Raw genomic sequence first — 16,555 nt, 5'->3', positions numbered from 1 at the left:
ATCTATGACACAAGATACTTCAATGTTTCCCATAATTCTGCAGAGTATATTTTAACTTTCCTTCTCTGAAAATTGAACTGAAAATTCAAGAACCAATCTAATGTATTGCTTGGTTCTCACTGCTCTGCTACAAAAGTGCATTAATTCTTCTGTGGTCATAACTCTTCAACTCTTTTCTTCTGAATTGGTCAGTAGTGTCATTATTTTCTTTTCATTCAATTCAACAACCGTGTGTGGACATCAGTGCTTAGGGAGGTGGGGAAGGACTTTCAAGCGAAAAGTATATGGTCCTTTTCTGTTATTTTCTCTCCGTAAAAGTTAGACTTGTGTTTCCTTTCACCTGTTTTTCTTTAAGAACATAATATTGGCTAGAGCCAAATGAGTACAGTCGTCCCTTTGTATCCGTGAGAAATTGGTTCCGGGAGCCCTCGCGGAAACCAAAATCCTCCATGCTCAAGTTCCTTAAATAAAGCGGCACAAACAATGAAAACAGTCACTTCCCCCCACCAACACCCCAGATCCATGGATGTGGAAACCCGTGGATACGGAGGGGAGGGTGTATTTTAAACTACTTGATAGTACGTTTCTCTAAGAAAACATACAATTGAGGGAAATCGTAACCTGCTTTTGTAATTAGATTTTATCATATATTCCTCCTAGGTTCTGTGAGTGTGTGTGTGTGTGTGTGTGTGTGTGTGTGTGTTTGTGTGTGTGTGAGTGAAAGGGAGACAGAGCCAGAGCAACAGAGATAGAAACCTTCCAGGTATTACTCATTAAACAATATCCCATGAAGTGATTTTCATCACTGAAAAGGGTTGTTTATATTCTCCTCGCACCTTGTGCCTGCAAATCTGGCAGCTGACACTGATCACTGAGATAAGATTGGGTGACTTATCCATGCTGTACACACACATCTACACACACACTTCACTAAGTACATCCTTTTCGAAAATCACATTGTTAAAATGCACCATTGTGGCCCATTTCCCTGAAGGATAAATAGTGTAACATTATTTTTTGGAGCGAGAATTAAAACAAGGAAGATGCCTGGGACAATGTGTTCCTTCTCTGCAAGATTGTAGTGTTGAAAGGACCTCAACAATTGGTTTGCTTGGTTCAGAGATGAGGAGACAGAGGCCGGTAGCTGCAAAGGCTTGTCCCTCGTCCCATCGGTCTGCTGGGCAAGCTTTTGGTCCAGCCTTCTTTTCTCTACATTTGGTGGCCATCAGCTGTCACGAGTCTGGACTGACCCATCCCTTGGCTGTTGACGGCAATCTTGTGATTTTTTTCACCTGGGTTCCTGCTGGTGGCTCCTCCCTGTCTCCCTTCCCTCCTCCTGGATCTGAGCATCAGAAAGTCCTGTCCAGTGGGCTTGCCTCTTGCCACTTTGTCTTCTCAGGACAAAAAACCATCTCAGACCTCAGATCACTGCTCTTTGCTTCCTAAAAGACAGAACAACTCAGTCCTTCCTGCCTTCTTCTTTCTTGACTCGTGATTTAAACATAATTCTGTCTGCTCCAGTCGAGCCTTCTCATGCTTTTTCGTCAGCCAGCAGACAGTTTGCTATTAATTACCAGATAATCAGTCTCTTCTCAAGACTTTTGTTCGTGAGGAAATGATTTTGTAAATAATTGCTTCAAGCCATCTTTTAACTGCCTTACATAATTTCATTTCTTTTAAACCTCTTTTTTTTTTTTTTTTTAAATTTTATTTATTTATTTATTTATTTATGGCTGTGTTGGGTCTTTGTTTCTGTGCGAGGGCTTTCTCCAGTTGGGGCAAGTGGGGGCCACTCTTCATCGCGGTGCGCGGGCCTCTCACTGTCGCGGCCTCTCTTGTTGCGGAGCACAGGCTCCAGACGCGCAGGCTCAGCAACTGTGGCTCACGGGCCTAGTTTGCTCCACGGCATGTGGGATCTTCCCGGACCAGGGCTCGAACCCGTGTCCCCTGCATTGGCAGGCAGATTCTCAACCACTGCGCCACCAGGGAAGCCCTCTTTTTTTTTTTTTTTTTTAAAGGGAATTGCTCTCTTGCACTTCTGTTATCTTAAATCTCTTTTAAACCTAAAACAGCAGTCATTGAATGCACTTTTACAAAATAGTTTTCTTGGGTCTCCTATGTAAAGTGAAATCAAGAGCCTCACCCTTGCAACATTCCTACTGCACTCAGATCATGATGGTACAACTATTCTATGTATGAATGGTAATTAGCTTTCTGGTTCCTTCATCATAACTTGCATTGTGTTGTGCAGACACCTCTTTGCATTGTCCAGGGTGTTTATTATTCTAAACTGTCCCATTTAACCCATTTATTCAACCAATACCTGTAAATATTTATTTAGGTCCTTCTATAGCTTTTCATTTTTGCCATCACTCGAAATAAGAGAATTAGTTTCCTGTGCTAAACATTTTAAAGCAAAATATAATCTATAGAGCACCAAGTTAAGTAATTTTAGAGAATGGAATTTGGGGCAATTCATATGGCATGCTTAACTTGTTTTTATAGGGCAAGCAAAGCTCGTTAATTCCATTTTATTTATTATTTTTAAACCACTTGTTTAGTGTGGTGAATTAAGAAAAAAATCAACTGATTGATCTTTGGATTTTTTTAACATCACAGAGAAAAGCCATTCCTTACTCAAATATCTAAAGTTCACCCAGAAATCAAAATTGCTTGACCCTCTGGGAAGTTCTGTTTGTGCTCTAGGCCTGCGAAGACTTGGCTCTAAAGTGCTGAGCCTGAGTCACACTGGTCCCATTAATCTTTGTCGAGAAGGACATTTTGGGGGAGGGTCAAGAAGGAGGACTTCTGATCCTGTTTTATTCTTTCCTCTTTTGTTTCAGGGCCCATGGCCGGCAACCCTCCTTGATTTTATTCTGCCTGATCTTCACATTTCCATATCTGTAAATATGGGGCCGCATGATAATTAAAACCTCTTAAGAAAGTGGAGAGTTTTCATTAAAGTTTCCCTGCAAATCTAAGATGTCGTACGATGGATGCTAGCAGCACAGGGTTTTATTAGCATCGGTGACAACTGTAATAAGGCTACGTCTCGTTTTCTCATAAAGACATAGATATTCCAATTTCCTCCTATATAACTCAAAGGGAATTTGGGTGTTAACACTTCAAAATACTTCTAAGTCCTCAGGGGAACATCTGAAGTGGAAAGTATTAACTTTCTAAATGCATGTTTTATTCTCTTTCCGAATAATAAAGTTATTTCTCATCCCATGGTAGAAATGTATAGGTGAGAACTCCCCATGAGACCTTCCCAATCTGAAAACACTAAGGAATTTCTGCCATTGTAGGTAGAAAGACAAGAAAACATTGTCTTCTCAGTTGTGCTTACTTTTCAAAGTTTTCTGAGACTCCCTTATATGTGACAAGAACTCTGCTTCCTGGCAACCTCTACCCACAACAGAACTGAGAACCAAGCAACAAACAGAAAAGGTCTTTGACTATCCCAATAAATGTTATAAAGTCCACACTCTGAAACTCCTGAGTTTTTCCCATAGAAAAGTTCTTCAGCCCTCTGTTTAAATCCTATTAACTCTTAATTTGCACACAATTCTAATGATCTTAATGATATTATTGTCAATCACATGACAGACTAAAAAGCAGAAAGTTAGAAAGGAATACTTTCAATATGCAGGAATACTTACAATAATTTAACATACTCTCCGTAACTAAAAGAACAGGGATAGAAAACTAATATAGAAATCTATAGCACAGTTGTCTGGAGACATTTAAGGTGAGAATGAATACACTCAGTAGAGCCTGTGGGTGACATTGTATTGCTTCAAAGGACAGCATTTTACTCATATAATGATAAATCCAGATTATCAATAAAAACATTTACTGTAAATTAGGAACAGGAACCCCTTAATCAAGATACGGTCCTTTCATTTGTCCTAAAATTAAATTATCGATTTTTATTTAAATTAGACACTTCATCATCTACTGGAAAAATTTTCAAATAACCATCCAGATCTTCAATGTCTATCATTCGAATGGAAACCCTTTAAATGTGGCATTACTGTGCCCTGTGTAACCTGTACAACTTTATACATTGGCCCCGTGGTGAACAAGCTCTTCTTAAATAATTGGGTACATAAAATTGATTTTGGAAACCTAACCATCCAAAATGATTAAAATAAAGACGCTTAGGTATTTTAAAGGTTAAAGTATCAGTAATAGCAAAGACATTCCCTGAATATTCTGAATAGGAGTCATGTTCTAGTGAGATGCTCTCTCGGGGGAAAAAATGAATAGATTTTCAAGATTGTGGTTTTTGGTATTAGTTCTCTGGAATTTTCCCCTTTGATAAATTTTTCTCCATCTTGTAGTTGCCAAATTATCTCTTCTAGTAGAATGCTCTGATTTTTTCAGTTGCAAAGATATCAAAGTCCTGGGATGTTTCACAGACAGGGGAAGCCTTTGCAGCAAGCATGAGTGCAGCATGCTTTTTCCATGGGAAGTGTTACCCTCCTCCTCCGTTCGCGAAAGCAAACTTCTTCCTGGCGCATTCTTGGCTTATCAGCGCTCTATGAAAAGAAATCTCTTCTTTCCTGATAATAGCAGCTTACAGCAAACTAGAATGTGTTGTTACTTCTTCATTCATGGATAAGTCTGGTTTGCACTTGGATGTGTAATACTGACAATATCCAGAAGATACTACTGGTCTTGAAGTTTCTGTGCAGGTGGTGACCACACTAGCGTTTGGTACCCCAGCTCCTCCAGGGAGACGGGATTAAATGACCGTCTTGAAGCCACACTGTGCGCCAGCATCCCCCCAACCCGGTGTCTAGCTACGGCTGCTGCTGCTTCCTTTCAAAACACCCTGCTCAGCGCCTGCTGTGTGTGAGGGGCTGCGCAGGCACTAGCGATATAAGGGGCTTGCCCACAAGGAGCTCACAGTCGGTTGTGAAGAGGGGTATTAACCTCACCGCCCTGAACCTGCTGCTCTGTACAAGCCAGTCCTGAAGGGAGAGGCTAGGGCCGTCCTTCCTCCAGATTCTGGGCCCCAGCAACCCCAGGAGGAGGAAGGAGAGCCCATTCACAACCTCCCTCTCTCTCCCAGTGATTCAGCAAACAGTGAGCATCTACTTTGTGCCAGAAGCTGGGGGAGTGACAAAAACAAATCAAATACACACCTTTGCCCTGAGAAGTTTACAGGAGAAATCTTAGTAGCTTGCAGGTGGTCAATAAGTTGCTTTCCTTGGGTTCGGCCTCTAGAAATGACATCTGTTCACTCTATGATACCCAGGTCTCGCTAGGCCAGAGGCTGCCCCGTCCATCTGGCCAAACCCGTACCATCTTTTCTGTTGTGACTCTGACTGAAAGGGCAAATGGACAAAATGCGCCCCCTACCGCTCAGGACCTGAATAACAAATGCCAGAACTGCAGTCACCCATCCCAGACAAACCAAAGCAAGTCTGAAGGGCCTCTGAATTCACATTCAAAGCTCCTCGAAGTCAAAAGCAATCGTGGCCACTACTCACTCACGTGATTATCAACAGACATTTTCTTGTTCCACCTCTGATGATCCGAGGGTGGTGCACAGGGTCTGGTCCAGAGGTCCTCAACCTTTTTGGCACCGCAGACCGGCTTCGTGGAAGACAATTTTTCCACGGATGGGTCGCGGGTGGAGTTGGGGGGAGATGGCTCAGGCGCTAATGCGAGCGATGGGGAGCGACAGGGAGGGCAGCTGAAGCTTCGCTCACTCGCCTGCCCGCTCCCCTCCTGCTGTGTGGCCCGGTTCCGAATGGGCCGCGGACCAGTACCAATCCGCAGCCTGGAGGGTGGGGACCCCTGGTCTAATTTGATGGATCACTTTTAAATAAAACCCAGAGCAGACAAGTAAGGGGACTCAGTAAAGGAGCAGTGCGATGATGAAAGCAATCCCTATGCAAGATGGCATAAATTGCCGGGATTACACGACATGTAATTATTTCTTTGGTATTGTTTCTAACAAACTCAGTATTGTTATTATTATTTATTGAAAGCGGGGTAGCAGTATTTAAATGGTGAGAATGCCTCTAAGTCTTTTTGTCACTGTGACCAACTGAATGAAAGTTTGCTCTCACATTTGTAATATCAACTCTGCCATCTTATGGAAAATATTGGAAGTACCTAAAGCATTTCACTCTACAAAGGCAAGGATCTACTGGTAAGAGGACTGAAGGACATGGCCTGTGTATTTCTACATGTTTTTAACCTTTAACATTTTTACTAACAAATGTCATTTTAAACAAAACTTTCAATCTTGAACGATTCTTAGATTACTTGCCAACCAAGATGTGTCTCAATCTCAACACTACAACTTCATGTAAAAATCTTGAATAATATTTTGTACCAGTATGAATTTCTACTGCCCCCTAACACTGTGTAGTGACTTCACTGTACATTAATTTCTCTTCTTACACATATTTGAGCTACCAGGTGAATCAACTGAAAAAGTCGAATTCTGTTAGGAACCATCCTATATGATGTTGGTAGCCTGTGAAAAAGGAATGTCTTTTTTCTTATACAAACTGGTAACAAGACTTGTTTTCACAGTTCCTTTTTACATTTTTTGTGCATATAATATCTGTATATTATACTCATATTCTAAAGTGACCAGAAAGTGTTATTTAATAGAAACTGCATACATTTTTTTATGTCTCTATGGACCTTTTACTTTGGGTACACTTACAATAAATTAGCAGTATAATAGACTATTCTTTTCAATTATGAATAAAAATGTACATTGAAGTAAAAGATGACTACTGTTTTTAATAAGTTTTTTCCCCATTCCAATGTGTATTTATTATAGTAAAATTAGAAAAGCCCTCTATTTCATACACAAATAAAAGTTACATCTCAGGCTACGTGACTATAGGAAACCCAATCTCTTCACGAATTTCTGAGCATCTTTGGGGAGTGTTCAAATGTTCCTCCAATGCACCCAGGTGATACTTGGGTGGGCTCCCTGCATACAGCTGCTCTGGGCCGCTCTGCCAGTGACTCTAACTTTCTTGTAACTTCTCGTCCCCGCAGTCCTCTCCAGGCAACCTCTCTCCAAAGCAGGAACTCAGGCTGTCTTTTTATTTCCCAAGCAAAGCCGAAACGAACCTTTGTAACTAATAAATTTTACTAAGCTTTGATGATAAATAAGGCGATTCCATCCCAGAAGGGAAAAGCTTAAGAGTGCATTTCAGGGACTTTCCTGGTGGTGCAGTGGCTAAGAACCTGCCTGCTAATGCAGGGGACACGGGTTCGAGCCCTGGTCCAGGAAGATCCCACGTGCCGTGGAGCAACTAAGCCCGTGAGCCACAATTACTGAGCCTGCGCTCTAGAGCCAGTGAGCCACAACTACTGAGGCCTTGCGCCACAACTACTGAAGCCCGTGTGCTTAGAGCCCGTGATCTGCAACAAGAGAAGCCACTGTAATGAGAAGCCAGCGCACCGCAACTAGAGAAAGCCCAAACGCAGCAATGAAGACCCAACACAGCCAAAAATAAATTAATTAATCAATTAATTTTTTTTTTTTTTAAAGTGCATCTCAGGTACCAGCGGGCCTAGAGTCGTTCTGAGTTCACCTTCACGGGGGAGGGGTGGTCTCTGCCGGCCCCTCCCTTCTTAAACTCCCGCCTGCTCCCTCCTTCCTCCAGGAAGACCCGCCCACTGTTGATTTCGGCACTGTTTCTGGGTCGGGTTACCAAAAGTACCTTCACCTCACCCCAATCAGGGAGTAAAATCTCCTTAACATCAGAGTAATCTCCACAGAGATTATTTAAGAGAATACTGTTATTTACACTATTTAGCAGAGTACTAAACACCTGGCCTGAAGCCTGTGCCCTGGGATTCTGTCTCCAAATCGGGCTTCCCCAAGAACAGTGAATGAACCAACTGACTAGCAGCTCACAGTCGGTTCATCCCTAAAAAAAAGAAGGAAGGGTGATGGGGTGCATGGGAACTCTACTTTTGCAATATTTCTGTAATCTAAAAGTAAGTTTATTTAAAATGCGGGGGCAGGGGCTTGTTTCAGTGGTATAATCCAGATTCTACCCTTAGAGATGCAAGCACAACAACCTAAAACATAATAAGTCTTTCCCCTTTTCCATTTATCAAGAAAAATTGGAATATAGTCTAGCCTCAGAGCACCCAAGGACTTACAAGCAAAATGAAGAAAAATTTAAATTGCTAATCTTATTGCCTTTTCCCTCAAATGGGAATTTGAATTCCTATGCCTAGCTGGACACATAGAAATCATGTATTGATAAGATATTCCTATAATCTAATCATGGCTACGAATTTAAACAACAGACTAGCATATATCCTTTCCCTACTCTAAGCATATGTTGAATTTTATTTTTTTGCTGTTTTTCACATGTGTGAAAATAACTCAAATATCATCTCTTAGCCCCTCCTCTCCAATTCCACTCCCACTGCCTTAGTTCTGGCCCTCATCATCTTCTAATTTAACCGCCTCCAAATGGAGCTTAGACCCTCCACCTTTCCCCAAAAACTCTGCTTTCAATATATTTCTAAAATAACAAATCTGAGCATTATCACCCTACTTAAAATCGTGAAATAGAATAAAAAACCAAATCCAAACTCCTAAGCTTAGTACGTAAGATCTTCCATTATCTGACCCAAACTACAGTACCAGCCTCGCCTCTTACTACACCCTTTTTCATGTCTCTTTCATGCTTTTGTCCAAACATTTCCCCTGCTTTCTCATGGGAGTCCTTTTCTGTAAGTATTGTAGAATGCTCCTATTGTCTTGAAGGCTAGATATATTTTACTCAATCTTCAAGACTCAAGTCAAACGTTATCCCACTAAAAACCCGCTCAACTTACAATTATGGAGCACTTACTATGTGGAAGATTCCAAATCTACAAGGCAGAATCGGTCTCTCTATACTCTAAGAACTTTGATCCTGCTTCCATAATTACATGTTGAACCCTAACTACACCTACTACATTGTGAGTTTTATGAGCGCTTTATAAATATGAATCACGTTAGCTTTTTTGGCAGTCATATTACCCTGTTCATTCCCACTAATTCTTCTATCACCTAGAGTCATAAGGTTGAGGTTTTCCCCCCATATGCTCCTACTTTTAAGTGAAAACTCCCCATCCTACATCTGTCCAATAGGTTTATTGGACTCAATCTCAGGTACTTACATTGACTCCTATTAAAGCTAATTTGTTAGATTCAGCCAATCATTTCAATATGATTATATCATTTTAAATTCTGATTTTTTAAACCAAACTATTGGTTATTCTTCTCAAATTCATGTGACTTACAGATGTTCAACGATTTTTTTATCCAGAGGCTACAAATTGTTGAATAAGGCAAGTTAGACAGTGATTATTGCCAAATTATCACGTTATTCCCATCAGCCAGTCCTCAAATGCCTCCTTAGAATCTGGGATGATGCACTACTTTTAGATAGAGTGCCATTCTGAAACCCAGATTCTTCACTTTCCTATCTCTCTAGTGTAGTCTAATATATTAATTTTATGAAGAAGAAATAATATATCTGATCTGAATTGATATTAGTTCTTAAAGACCACAGTTGGTTTTTACAAGATTTTATAAGTCATATCTTAGTGTCTTACTTGGGATTTTTCACTAAATTCATCAGTTTAAGATTCGTGAAATATACTTTCCTCCACTTGAAAATTCTCACATTGATGGCCCATTTTCAGTCTTCTGGCACCTCTTCCATCCTCTGAGATCCTCCAGGTTCACCCAGAGGAATGATCTTACTGCAGTTTTATTTACTCAGTCTTTCGACAAGTAGATATTGAACGTCTATAACGTGCCAGGCTCTGGGCCGGACACTGGCGTTAGCCCTGAGCCAAACAGACACGATTCCTCCTTTCAAGGGGTTCACATTATGATTCCCTATGTCTTGAACGGTTACAGTATGGGGAGCCAGCTAGATCCTTGCTCCAGCTCTATGGGACTTCAGCTAACATTTACCAGTGTTTGTCTGGGAAGTTATCTTTCTTACCAGAGAAGGTGAAGAAATGCTGACCAATAGTCATTTGCAATTATAAAATTTCCTAAAGACAAAGGAGAAGTTCCAGGGACTTGGTCTCTAGCAGCCCTCAAGGAGCTCACGTTTTGATGAGCAAAGACAAATCCAATAATCACATGGTATGCAAACTTGAAGAAAACCAATGAACACATTAAAAATAAACTCAGATTATGATAAGTGCCATGAAAACACAAACAGAATGATGTGGTAGAGAGTGAAGGGCGTGGAAGGAGGCCCTATCTTGGACAGAGTGGCCAGGTGACACCTCTGATTTCATTGCAAGTGCAAAGACTATAGTCGGGAAAGAGGTGGATGCCAGCAAGGAACTGAACGGAGCCCTCCGTGGCTGGAGTACAGTGAGTGTGGAAGACAGACACGAGAAAAGGCTGGGAGGTGGGGAGCAGGGAGGAGTAGCCAGATTCAGAGCCCTGTAGGTCAGTGCAAGTGGAGATTGCGTCCAGTGGGAAACCACTGAAGGGCATTGGGTCCCATGGGTAAGTCAAGTCACCTCCAGTGCTACCTCTTCGGGTAACAAATACCAGCAAATACTAGGAACTGCATGCATCTTCAAAAACCAAAATGGTTGGTGAAGAACAAGGGCACTGCATTATGCCTCTTACTTAGGCTGAAATTTCATTTCATTTCATCCTTTGAGGATACACCTATGCCCACGCAGAGCAAAGTACGTGCTTGTTCATCTCACCGTGACACATAATAATCCCCGACATTGGTCAATGTGTTGGAAGTAGAAATTCAATCATAAAAGATATTTCTGCTTCCAGATGATGTAGAAATGACTTCATTAAGTTTGCTTTCAAACAGTATTTTCCGGGTGGAGTCAAGATGCTGTGCTAGGAGGACACGGAATTCGCATCTCCTCGTGACTAGGGCACCTACCAGGCACCAGTGGGGGACCACGGACACCTAAGGGGACAGGAGGAACCCCCAGAGACCAGGTAGGACGTGGGGCGTGGGGGGAGTGAAGGGGGAGGAGAAGTGGAGGCGGGAGGGGACTGGCACCCCTGAGGGACAGCTGGGGGCGGGGAAGGGATCCCACACCGGCACGGGAAACTGGGGAACCACTGGGAGGGCAGAGGATCAAACAGGAGCGTGGCCAGGTTTCCCCTTCCTACTTGGGCCCCTGGGAACCTGCTGAGATCCCGGGCCTGATCCTCTGCCCACCGAGGCCCCCTCCAGCCATGCGGGTCCTGAGGGAGTGGGAGGGAGGGAAGGGGGAGCAAAAGTAAAGGCCAGAACTCCAGGACCTGCACCACTGAGGAGCGGCTGGGGGAGGGGAGGAGTTCCTACACCCAGCGGGACCCACCCACGGTTAGGGGTCCAGCGGGGATGGGGGAGACCCTGGGGGAAATGGTGGGGGAGGGGTGCAAAGGACCAGAAGGGAACGGGGCCACCAGGCACTGGGAAGCGTGTTGGGCTCCCGGGCCTGATACTCTGCTCTGGGAGCCTCCGTCCTGCACGCAGAGCCCAAGCCCGGCCCCTACACCTCTACCCAGGGCCCCACCTCTACACTCGGAGACCCCCTCTGAGACCCCCTACAGCAGGGCTGGACCTAAGCCCCACCCACAGACCCCACCCAGGGCCCTACCTCCAAATTCCGGAACTCCACACTCAGGAGCCCTCCTTTCCACTTGCTGCCTCTCCCCTTCCGTCAGGTCCTAAGCAGAGGCCCCACCCCACCTGGGCTCACCCCCCCCTCCCCCAGGGCCTTTGCCAGCTATGTGGGTCTTGAGCCCAGGCCCCGCCCAATGCTCAAAGTCACTCCCCCACCCGCCTAGGTCCCGCCCCATGCTAAACCCTGCCCCTGCCTAAGTTCCACCTCCGCCTAAACTCCACCCCCATAGCAAGGCTTTTTTCTTTTTTCTTTTTATTTTTTTATTTTTTATTTTTTATTTATTTATTTTTTTTTAACACACACACTGTATTTTATTTTTACAAGAGATAAATAGACTGACACCAAGCATTGTACATGGATGACCACAACAAAAGCAACAATGATTGCAATTACCAAACATGAAACACACTCATACTATGTCATAATATTGACATTCAGTCCAGTAATCCTCCACTGTAACAGCTCCTTTACTTTGCAGTGAAAATTGATTTGTATATTCTTTGCCTCTGAGTCCTTGTGGGATTTTTTTTTTTTAATTCAGACAGAAAGTCACAAAAATTATACTCATCCTCATCAGTTCACTCAGTCCCATGTGATTAATTTTTTTTTTCATCTTGATCTTTTGTTAGCACTTTTATGAGTTCATCAGTTTTTCATTAGAGTTCTGAAAATGCTTATTCATTCAGTTCAGCAGTACAGTCAGTTACCAGAAACCTGTACTTGTCAGAGTCTTTTCCATGAATTTCTTGAAGATGAAACTCTTTTATAGGAACATATTTGCAAAATCATCAGAGTACACCCAGAACTGTCTGTAAATGACAAAAGACTTAAAAATGACCATGGTTAAAGATTTGATGAAAGTTCATAATAATGCAGTTGACAAGAAAATTAGTTATTTCTGAGATATACATTTTAAAGTAATAACTAGTTCCACCCCCGCCTAAACTCCACCCCCATAGCAAGGCTTTTTTTCTTTTTTAGATTGGGGTTCTGTTTTACCTTGTTGATTCATTGTTGTTCTTTCTTTTATATTTTTATTTTTCCTAATAAATCTTTTATTTTTCTAATTTTATTTTATTCTTTATACTTTGTTATTGTTTGCTCCTTTTGGCTTGTTTCCCCCTCCCCTTTTTTTCTTTTTCTTTTTTCTGTTGTGGTTTTATTTTACCTTGTTGCAGTTGTTTCAATTATAGTTTTATTTTTCCTAATATATTTTTTGTCTTTCTAACTTTATTTTATCTTTTTATTCGTTGATACAGTACTGCTCCTTTTATTCTTTCTTTCTTTCTTTTTTTTTTTTTTTTAACTGCACCACGAAGCTTGAGGGATCTGGGTTCCCAGGCTGGAGGTCGGGCCTGAGCTCCTGTGGTAGGAGCTCCAAGTCCAAACCGCTGGACTAACAGAGAACCTCAGACCCCAGGGAATATTAATCAGAGTGAGGCCTCCCAGATGTCCTCATCTCAGCACCAAGACCTGGCTCTATCCAAATGTCTGCAAACTCCAGTGCTGGACATCTCAGGCCAAACAGCCAGTAAGACAGGAATATAACACCACCCATCAAAAAGAGAAAAATAAAAAAAGATGAAATGACAAAAAAATATGTTACAGACAAAGTAGCAAGGTAAAAACCTACAAGACCAAATAAATGAAGACAAAATAGGCAACCTACCTGAAAAAGAATTCAGAGTAATGATAGTAAAGATGATCCAAAATCTCGGAAACAGAATGGAGAAAATACAAGAAACATATAACAAGGATCTACAAGAACTAAAGAGCAAACAAACAGAGATGAACAACACAGTTACTGAAATTTAAAATACTCTAGAAGGAATCAATAGCAGAATAACTGAGGCAAAAGAACAGATAAGTGAGCTGGAAGATAAAATGGTGCAAATAACTACCAGGGAGCAGAAAAAAGAAAAAAGAATGAAAAGAACTGAGGACAGTCTCAGAGACCTCTGGGAAAACATTAAATGTACCAACATTCGAATTATAGGAGTCCCAGAAGAAGTAGAGAAAAAGAAAGGGTCTGAGAAAATATTTGAAGAGATTATAGTTGAAAACTTCCCTAACATGGGAAAGGAAATAGTCAATCAAGTCCAGGAAGCACAGAGAGTACTATACAGGATAAACCCAAAGAGAAAAATGCCAAGACATATATTAATCAAACTATCAAAAATTAAATATAAAGAAAACATATTAAAAGCAGCAAGGGAAAACAGCAAATAACATACAAGGGAACCCCCATAAGGTTAACAGTTGATTTTTCAGCAGAAACTCTGCAAGCCAGAAGGGAGTGGCAGGACATATTTAAAGTGATGAAAGGGAAAAATCTACAACCAAGATTACTCTACCCAGCAAGGATCTCATTCAGATTCAATGGAGAAATTAAAATCTTTACAGATAAGCAGAAGTTAAGAGAATCAAGCACCACCAAACCAGCCTTACAACAAATGCTAAAGGAACTTCTCTAGGCAGGAAACACAAGAGAAGGAAAAGACCTACAAAAACAAACCCAAAACAATTAAGAAAATGTTAATAGGACCATACATATCAATAATTACCTTAAATGTCAATGGATTAAATGCTCCAACCAAAAGACATAGACTTTCTGAATGGATACAAAAACAAGACCCATACATATGCTGTCTACAAGAGACCCACTTCAGACCTTGGGACACATACAGACTGAAAGTGAGGTGATGGAAAAAGATATTCCATGAAAGTGGAAATCAAAAGAAAACTGGAGTAGCAATTCTCATATCAAACAAAATAGACTTTAAAAAATAAAGACTACTACAAGAGACAAAGAAGGACACTACATAATGATCAAGGGATCAATCCAAGAAGAAGATATAACAATTGTAAATACTTATGCACTGACATAGGAGCAACACAATACATAAGGCAAATGCTAACAGCCATAAAAGGGGAAATCGATAGTAACACAATAATAGTAGGGGACTTTAACACCCCACTTTCACCAATGGACAGATCATCCAAAATGAAAATAAATAAGGAAACACAAACTTTAAATGACACATTAAACTAGATGGACTTAATTGATATTTATAGACATTCCATCCAAAAACAACAGAATACACTTTCTTCTCAAGTGCTCATGGAACATTCTCCAGGATAAACCATATCTTGTGTCACAAATCAAGCCTTGGTAAATTTAAGAAAATTGAAACTCAATCAAGTATCATTTCCAACCAAAACGCTATGAGACTAGATATCAATAACAGGGGAAAAAAACTGTAAAAAATACAAACACATGGAGGCTAAACAATACACTACTAAATAACCAAGAGATCACCTGAAGAAATCAAAGAGGAAATAAAAAATACCTAGAAACAAATGACAATGAAAACACGACGACCCAAAACCTATGGGATGCAGCAAAAGCGATTCTAAGAGGGAAGTTTATAGCAATACAATCCTATCTCAACAAACAAGAAACATCTCAAATAAACAACCTAACCTTACACCTAAAGCAAATAGAGAAAGAAGAACAAAAAAACCCCAAAGTTAGCAGAAGGAAAGAAATCATAAAGATCAGATCAGAAATAAATGAAAAAGAAATGAAGGAAACAATAGCAAAGATCAATAAAACTAAAAGCTGGTTCTTTGAGAAGATAAACAAAATTGATAAGCCATTAGCCAGACTCATTAAGAAAAAAGGGAGAAGACTCAAATCAATAGAATTAGAAATGAAAAAGGAGAAATAACAACTGACACTGCAGAAATACAAAGGATCATGAGAGATTACTACAAGCAACTATATGCCAATAAAATGGACAACCTGGAAGAAATGGACAAATTCATAGAAAAGCACAACCTTCAGAGACTGAACCAGGAAGAAATAGAAAATATAAATAAACCAATCACAAGCACTGAAATTGAAACTATGATTAAAAATCTTCCAACAAACAAAAGCCCAGGACCAGATGGTTTCACAGGGGAATTCTATCAAACATTTAGAGAAGAGCTAACACCTATCCTTCTCAAACTCTTCCAAAATATTGCAGAGGGAGGAACACTCCCAAACACATTCTACGAGGCCACCATCACACTGATACCAAAACCAGACAAAGATGTCACTAAAAAAGAAAACTACAGGCGAATATCACTGATGAACAGTGATGCAAAAATCCTCAACAAAATACTAGCAAACAGAATCCAACAGAACATTAAAAGGATCATACACCATGATCAAGTGGGGTTTATCCCAGGAATGCAAGGATTCTTCAATATACTCAAATCAATCAATGTGATACACCATATTAACAAATTGAAGGATAAAAACCATATGATCATCTCAATAGATGCAGAAAAAGCTCTTGACAAAATTCAACACCCATTTATGATAAAAACTCTCCAGAAAGTAGGCATAGAGGGAACTTACCTCAACATAATAAAGGCCATATATGACAAACCCACAGCCAACATTGTCCTCAATGGTGAAAAACTGAAACCATTTCCTCTAAGATCAGGAACAAGACAAGGTTGCCCACTCTCACCACTATTATTCAACATAGTTCTGGAAGTCCTAGCCACGGCAATCAGAGAAGAAAAAGAAATAAAAGGAATCCAAATCAGAAAAGGAGAAGTAAAACTGTCATTGTTTGCAGATGACATGATACTATACATAGAAAATCCTAAAGATGCTACCAGAAAACTACTAGGACTAATCAATGAATGTGGTAAAGTAGCAGAATACAAAATTAATGCACAGAAATCTCTTGCATTCCTATACACTAATGATGAAGAATCTGAAAGAGAAATTAAGGAAACACTCCCATTTACCACTGCCACAAAAAGAATAAAATACCTAGGAATAAACCTACAGTTTACAGTCCTGGCTCACTTCAGCTCTAACCCTTGT

The sequence above is a fragment of the Balaenoptera acutorostrata genome, chromosome 17, assembly GCF_949987535.1.
Source record: "Balaenoptera acutorostrata chromosome 17, mBalAcu1.1, whole genome shotgun sequence".
NCBI classification, from domain to species: Eukaryota; Metazoa; Chordata; class Mammalia; order Artiodactyla; family Balaenopteridae; genus Balaenoptera; species Balaenoptera acutorostrata.
The sequence above is the reverse complement of the archived record's forward strand: the minus strand, read 5'-3'. Positions refer to the sequence as shown.